The following is an 8,832-nucleotide window of genomic DNA, read 5'->3' as shown; positions in this document are numbered from 1 at the left end:
TGTGATGACTTGTATGCTATGAAGAATAATGATATCCATGAAACTTGTCATCATGATTTTAGTTTTCAATTGGATTATGCCTCACATGATAGTTATTTTGTTGAGTTTGCTCCCACTATTATTCATGAGAAAAATTTTGCTTGTGTGGAGAGTAATAAAATTTCTATGCTTGTAGATCATGAAAAGATTGCTTTAGGTGCTGGTTATATTGTTGAATTCATTCATGATTCTACTGAAAATTATTATGAGGGAGGAATATATGCTTGTAGGAATTGCAATAATATCAAGCTCCCTCTCTATGTGCTTAAAGTTCTGAAGTTATGCTTGTTTTACCTTCCTATGCAAGTTGATTCTTGTTCCCATAAGTTGTTTGCTCACAAAATCCCTATGCATAGGAAGTGGGTTAGACTTAAATGTGATAGTCATATTCTTCATGATGCTCTCTTTATGTTACAATTCTTATCTTTTATGTGAGCATCGTTGAAATCATCATGCCTAGCTAGGGGCGTTAAACGATAGCGCTTGTTGGGAGGCAACCCAACTTTATTTTTGTTCCTTGCTTTTTGCTCCTGTTTATTAATAAATTAATCATCTAGCCTCTGTTTAGATGTGGTTTTATGTATTTAATTAGTGTTTGTGCCAAGTAGAACCTTTGGGAAGACTTGGGGAAAGTCTTTGCGATCTTGCTGTAAAAAACAGAAACTTTAGCGCTCACGAGAATTGCTACCATTTTTTACTGGGGAGTGCTATTTAGTTAATTCTTTTTGCAGATGATTAATAGACAAATTAATCAGGTCCACCATTTATTTGAGAATTTTATGAGTTCCATAAGTATACGTTTGATACAGATTACTACAGACTGTTCTGTTTTTGACAGATTCTGTTTTCTATGTGTTGTTTGCTTATTTTGATGAATCTATGAGTAGTATCGGAGGGTATGAACCATAAAGAAGTTGGAATACAGTAGATATTACACCAATATGAATTTAGAATGAGTTCATTACCGTACCTTATGATGGTGATTTGCTTTCTTATACTAACGGAGCTTACGAGTTTTCTGTTAAGTTTTGTGTTGTGAAGTTTTCAAGTTTTGGGTAAAGATTCGATGGACTATGGAATAAGGAGTGGCAAGAGACTAAGCTTGGGGATTCTCAAGGCACCCCAAGGTAATATTCAAGGACAACCAAAAGCCTAAGCTTGGGGATGCCCCGGAAGGCATCCCCTCTTTCGTCTTCGTCTATCGGTAACTTTACTTGGAAATATATTTTTATTCACCACATGATATGTGTTTAGCTTGGAGCGTCATTTTTTTTGCTTGCTGTTTGAATAAAATACCAAGCTCTGAAATTATTAAATGTTAGAGAGTATTCACATAGTTGCATAATTATTTGACTACTCATTGATCTTCACGTATATCTTCTGGAGTAGTTTGTTGTTGCTCTAGTGCTTCACTTATATCATTTTGAGAGTCTCTAAACAGCATGGTTGTTTGCTTTGGTTATAAATTTAGTCCTAATATGATGGGCACCCAAGAGGTATATAATAAAAACTTTCATATAAAGTGCATTGAATACTATGGGAAGTTTGATACTTGATGATTGTTTTGAGATATGAAGATGGTAATATTAGAGTCATGCTAGTTGAGTAGTGGTGAATTTGAGAAATACTTGTGTTGAAGTTTGTGATTCCCGTATCATGCACTTATGGTGAACCGTTATGTGATGAAGTTGGAGCATGATTTATTTATTGATTGTCTTCCTTATGAGTGGTGGTCGGGGACGAGCGATGGTCTTTTCCTACCAATCTATCCCCCTAGGAGCATGCACGTAGTACTTTGTTTCGATAACTAATAGATTTTTTGCAAAAAGTATGTGAGTTCTTTATGACTAATGTTGAGTCCATGGATTATACGCACTCTCACCCTTTCAGCATTGCTAGCCTCTCTAGTACCACGCAACTTTCACCGGTACCATAAAACCACCATATACCTTCCTCAAAATAGCCACCATACCTACCTATTATGGCATTTCCATAGCCATTCCGAGATATATTGCCATGCAACTTTCCACCGTTCCATTTATTATGACATGCTTCATCATTGTCATATTGCTTTGCACGATCATGTAGTTGACATCGTATTTGTGGCAAAGCCACCGTTCATAATTCTTTCATACATGTCACTCATGAGTCATTGCACATCTCGGTACACCGCCGGAGCCATTCATATAGAGTCATATCTTGTCCCAAGTATCGAGTTGTAATTCTTGAGTTGTAAGAAAATAAAAGTGTGATGATCATCATTATTAGAGCATTGTCCCAGTGAGGAAAGGATGATGGAGACTATGATTCCCCCACAAGTCGGGATGAGACTCCGGACCAAAAAAAGAGGCCAAAGAAGCCCAAATAAAAAAAAGAGGCCATAAAAAAAAGAGAAGGCCCAAAAAATGAGAGAAAAAGAGAGTAGGGGCAATGCTACTATCCTTTTACCACACTTGTGCTTCAAAGTAGCACCATGATCTTCATGATAGAGAGTCTCCTATGTTGTCACTTTCATATACTAGTGGGAATCTTTCATTATAGAACTTGGCTTGTATATTCCAATGATGGGCTTCCTCAAAATGCCCTAGGTCTTCGTGAGCAAGCAAGTTGGATGCACACCCACTTAGTTTCTTTTTGAGCTTTCATACACTTATAGCTCTAGTGCATCCGTTTCATGGCAATCCCTACTCACTTACATTGATATCTATTGATGGGCATCTCCATAGCCCATTGATACACCTAGTTGATGTGAGACTATCTTCTCCTTTTTGTCTTCTCCACAACCACCATTCTATTCCACATGTAGTGCTATGTCCATGGCTCACGCACATGTATTGCGTGAAGATTGAAAAAGTTTGAGAACATCAAAAGTATGAAACAATTGCTTGGCTTGTCATCGGGGTTGTGCATGATTTAAATATTTTGTATGGTGAAGATGGAGCATAGCCAGACTATATGATTTTGTAGGGATATCTTTCTTTGGCCATGTTATTTTGAGAAGACATGATTGCTTTGTTAGTATGCTTGAAGTATTATTATTTTTATGTCAATATTAAACTTTTGTCTTGAATCTTATGGATCTGAATATTCTTGCCACAATAAAGAGAATTACATGGATAAATATGTTAGGTAGCATTCCACATCAAAAATTTTGTTTTTATCATTTGCCTACTCGAGGACGAGCAGGAATTAAGCTAGGGGATGCTGATACGTCTCAAACGTATCTATAATTTTTGATTGTTCCATGCTATTATATTATCAACCTTAGATGTTTTATATGCATTTATATGCTATTTTATATGATTTTTGGGACTAACCTATTAACCTAGAGCCCAGTGCCAGTTTCTGTTTTTTCCTTGTTTTAGAGTATCGCAGAAAAGGAAAATCAAACGAACCAATTGACCTGAAACTTCACGGAACTTATTTTTGGACCAGAAGAAGCCCACGGAGTATCGGAGATGGACTAGGAGTGTCCAGGGCTGCCCACGAGGGTGGGGGGCACCCACCCCCTGGGCGTGCCCCCCTGCCTGGTGGACAGCCCGGAGATCCACCGACGTACTCCTTCCTCCCATATATACCCATATACCCTAAAAACTTCGGGGAGCACAATAGATCGGGAGTTCCGCCACCAGAAGCCTCCGTAGCCACCGAAAACCAATCTAGACCCGTTCCAGCACCCTGTTGGAGGGGGAATCCCTCTCCGGTGGCCATCTTCATCATCCCGGTGCTCTCCATGACGAGGAGCGAGTAGTTCTCCCTCGGGGCTGAGGGTATGTACCAGTAGATATGTGTTTGATCTCTCTCTCTCTCTCCCTCTCTCTCTCTCTCGTGTTCTTGAGGTGGTACGATCTTGATGTATCGCGAGCATTGCTATTATAGTTGGATCTTATGATGTTTCTCCCCCTCTACTCTCTTGTAATGGATTGAGTTTTCCCTTTGAAGTTATCTTATCGGATTGAGTGTTTAAGGATTTGAGAACACTTGATGTATGTCTTGCGTGGGATAACCGTGGTGACAATGGGTTATTCTATTGATTCACTTGATGTATGTTTTGGTGATCAACTTGCGGGTTCCTCCCATGAACCTATGCATAGGGGCTGGCACACGTTTTCGTCTTGACTCTCCGGTAGAAACTTTGGGGCACTCTTTGAGGTTATATGTGTTGGTTGAATAGATTAATATGTGATTGTGTGATGCACATCATATAATCATACCCACGGATACTTGAGGTGACATTGGAGTATCTAGGTGACATTAGGGTTTTGGTTGATTTGTGTCTTAAGGTGTTATTCTAGTACGAACTCTAGGGTTGTTTGTGACACTTATAGGAATAGCCCAACGGATTGATTGGAAAGAATAACTTTGAGGTGGTTTCGTACCCTACCATAATCTCTTCATTTGTTCTCTGCTATTAGTGACTTTGGAGTGACTCTTTGTTGCATGTTGAGGGATAGTTATGTGATCCAATTATGTTATTATTGTTGAGAGAACTTGCACTAGTGGAAGTATGAACCCTAGGCCTTGTTTCCTAGCATTGCAATACCGTTTGTGCTCACTTTTATCATTAGTTACCTTGCTGTTTTTATATTTTCATATTACAAAAACCTATATCTACCATCTATATACCACTTGTATCACCATCACTTCGCCGAACTAGTGCACCTATACAATTTACCATTGTATTGGGTGTGTTGGGGACACAAGAGACTCTTTGTTATTTGGTTGCAGGGTTGCTTGAGAGAGACCATCTTCATCCTATGCCTCCTACGGATTGATAAACCTTAGGTCATCCACTTGAGGGAAATTTGCTACTATCCTACAAACCTCTGCATTTGGAGGCCCAACAACGTCTACAAGAAGAAGGTTGTGTAGTAGACATCACAGGGGCTGGTAAGAACTAGGCATGTGGCACAAGGGGAGATTGACATCAAGGTCGGCAACAAAGCAAGAGTTGCTGCGTTGGAAGTCAGCACGATGCAGCTCCAGCTTCCTTCTGGATTTATTTCGGAATTAAATAATTGTTATTACATTCCTGCACTTAGTCGGAACATTATTTCTGCTTCATGCTTGATGAGTCAGGGTTATGAATTCAATTTAAAGGACAATGGTTGTTTGATTTATTTGAATGGGATGTTCCACGGCTATGCACCCATGGTTGATGGGCTATTTGTATTGAATCTAGAACAGGAACCGGTCTATAACGCGAATGTAAAGAGGCCTAAGCCTAATGAGATAATCTGACATACTTCTGGCTTTGCCGGCTTGGACACATTAGTCTGAAACGCATGAAGAATCTCCATAATGATGGGATCCTAACTTCGTCCGACTTCGGGTCATTCGAGACATGCGAATCATTCTTGCTCGGCAAGATGACTAAGTCTCCTTTCGCAAAGAGTTGCGAGAGGGTGTCCGAGCTGTTGGAACTGATACACAGTGATGTGTGTGGACTAATGAGCCCAACTGCCAGAGGTGGCTATCAGTACTTCGTGACTTTTACCGACGACTTGAGTAGATATGGCTGATACAAGGTTGAGAATCAGCTCGGCAGGACTATAAAACTTCTACGATCTGATCGTGGAGGTGAGTACATGAGCCATGAGTTTGATGATCATCTGGAAAGCCGAGGTATAGTACCTCAGCTCACACCTCCGGGTACGCCACAGAGAAACGGCGTATGATACGTCTCCAACGTATCTATAATTTTTGATTATTCCATGCTATTATATTATCTGTTTTGGATGTTTATGGGCTTATTTATACACTTTTATATTATTTTTGGGACTAACCTACTAACCCAAGGGCCAGTGCAAATTGCTTTTTTTGCCTATTTCAGTGTTTCGCAGAAAAGGAATATCAAACGGAATCCAAATGGAATGAAACCTTCGGGAGAGTTATTTTTGGAACAAGCGTGATACAGAGGACTTGGAGTGGACGTCAAGAAATCAACGAGGAGTCCACGAGACAGGGGGTGCGCCTACCCCCTGGGCACGCCCTCCACCCTCGTGGGCCCCTTGTGGCTCCACCGACCTACTTCTTCCTCCTATATATATCCATATACCCTGAAAACATCCAGGAGCACCATGAAACCCTATTTCCACCGCCGCAACCTTGTGTACCCAAGAGATCCCATCTTGGGGCCTTTTCCGGAGCTCTGCCGGAGGGGAATCGATCACGGAGGGCTTCTACATCAACACCATAGCCTCTCCGATGATGTGTGAGTAGTTTACTTCAGACCTTCGGGTCCATAGTTATTAGCTAGATGGCTTCTTCTCTCTCTTTGGATCTCGATACAATGTTGTCCTCGATCTTCTTGGAGATCTATTCGATGTAATTCTTTTTGCGGTGTGTTTGTTGAGATCCGATGAATTGTGGGTTTATGATCAAGTTTATCTATGAACAATATTTGATTCTTCTCTGAAATCTTTTATGTATGATTGGTTATATTTACAAGTCTCTTCGAATTATCAGTTTGGTTTGGCCTACTAGATCGATCTTTCTTGCAATGGGAGAAGTGCTTAGCTTAGGGTTCAATCTTGTGGTGTCCTTTCCCAATGACAGCAGGGGCAGCAAGGCACGTATTGTATTGTTGCCATCGAGGATAAAAAGATGAGGTTTATATCATATTGCTTGAGTTTATCCCTCTACATCATGTCATCTTGCCTAATGTGTTACTCTGTTCTTATGAACTTAATACTCTTGATGCATGCTGGATAGTGGTCAATGTGTGGAGTAATAGTAGTAGATGCAAAATCGTTTCGGTCTACTTGTCGCGGACGTGATGGCTATATACATGATGATGCCTAGATATTCTCATAATTATGCACTTTTCTATCAATTGCTTGACAGTAATTTGTTCTCCCACCGTAATACTTATGATATCTTGAGAGAAGCCACTAGTGAAACCTATGGCCCCCGGGTCTATTCTCCATTATATTAATATCCCGTTAACTAGCTATTTTGATTACCATTTATTTTGCAATCTTTATTTTCCAATCTATATCATAAAAATACCAAAAATATTTATCTTATTATTATTATCTCTATCAGATCTCACTCTCGTAAGTGACTGTGAAGGGATTGACAACCCCTTTATCGCGTTGGTTCCGATGTTCTTATTTATTTGTGTAGGTACTAGGGACTTGTGTGTAGTCTCCTACTGGATTGATACCTTGGTTCTCAAAAACCGAGGGAAATACTTACGCTACTTTGCCACCCTTTCCTCTTCAAGGGAAAACCAACGCAGTGCTCAAGAGGTAGCAGTGTGTCGGAACGGAGGAATGGGGACTTGTTGGACATGGTCCGGTCAATGATGAGCAAATCGGATTTACCCTTGTCATTATGGGGATACGCTCTAGAAACTGCAGCTTTCACACTTAACAGGGTACCATCAAAATCCGTAGATAAGACACCACATGACATGTGGACCGGGAAGACTCCCAGTTTGTCTTTTCTTAAGATTTGGGGTTGTGACGCATTTGTCAAGCGACTTATGTCATACAAGCTTACACCTAAGTTGGAAAAATGCATATTCGTGGGATATCCGAGGGAAACCTTGGGATATAGCTTCTACAACCAGGAAGAGAACAAAGTGTTTGTTTCTCGGAACAGGGTTTTCCTTGAGAAAGAGTTTCTCAATTGGGAGGCCAGTGGGAGGACGGTCCGACTCGAAGGAATTCGAGTACCACTCGGGGATGGCTCGGCGGGTGATGAGATCATACCAGAGTCTGTCAGGGAACCCGTAGTGGAAGCGGCACTAGAACCACAGAGGTCGGAAAGATTGCACAGAGTGCGTGATGTATTCTTGCTAGAAAGTGATGAGCCGGACACATATGCGAAAGCGATGGTGATCCCGGATTCTGAGGCATGGCTAGAGGCCATGAGATCCGAGCTAAACTCCATGGATGAAAATCAAGTCTGGGACTTGGTTGATCCGTCGCCTGGCGTAAAGGCCATTGGCAGCAAATGGGTCTTTAAGAAGAAAACCGACGTGGATGGAAATGTTCAGATCCACAAAGCTCGGCTTGTCGCTAAAGGTTATGGACAAGTTCATGGAATTGACTACGACGAGACTTACTCGTCGGTAGCGAAGCTTAAGTCGGTGAGGATTGTACTAGCTATAGCTGCATATTTCAATTACGAGATATGGCAGATGGATGTCAAAACGGCTTTCCTTCACAAAAATTTAACCGAGGACGTGTATATGATACAGCCCGAGGGTTTTGTCGATCCGACTAGCACTAGTAAAGTATGCAAGCTCAAGAGATCCATTTATGGGTTGAGGCAAGCATCTCGGAGTTGGAACATTCGTTTTGATGAGGTCGTCACTGGTCTTGGTTCCATCAAAAGCGATGAGGACGCTTGTTTATACAAGAAGTTATGTGGGAGCTCGATTGTGTTTTTAATCTTGTATGTGGATGACATACTACTAATCGGAAATGATGTTCGTTGCTGAACTCGGTCAAGGAAGCATTGAATGGCAAGTTTTCAATGAAGGACCTTGGTGAGGCAGTTTACATTTTAGGCATCAAGATCTATAGAGATAGATCGAGGAGGCTGCTCGGCTTGAGCCAAAGCACGTACATAGATAAAGTGTTGAAGCGGTTGGTTCTTGCCTATCTCACATGGTATAAGGCTAAGCGAGACTCAGAGTCCTTCGAGATCTGATGAGGGAAGCAGGATGAGTCGGATTCCATATGCCTCGGCAATTGGATCCATCATGTATGCCATGATATGTACACGGCCTGATGTTGCTTTTGCAATAAGCCTAACAAGTAGATACCAGGCCAACCCAGG

This window comes from Triticum aestivum, chromosome 5A (genome assembly GCF_018294505.1).
Source record: "Triticum aestivum cultivar Chinese Spring chromosome 5A, IWGSC CS RefSeq v2.1, whole genome shotgun sequence".
NCBI lineage: Eukaryota > Viridiplantae > Streptophyta > Magnoliopsida > Poales > Poaceae > Triticum > Triticum aestivum.
The sequence above is the reverse complement of the archived record's forward strand: the minus strand, read 5'-3'. Positions refer to the sequence as shown.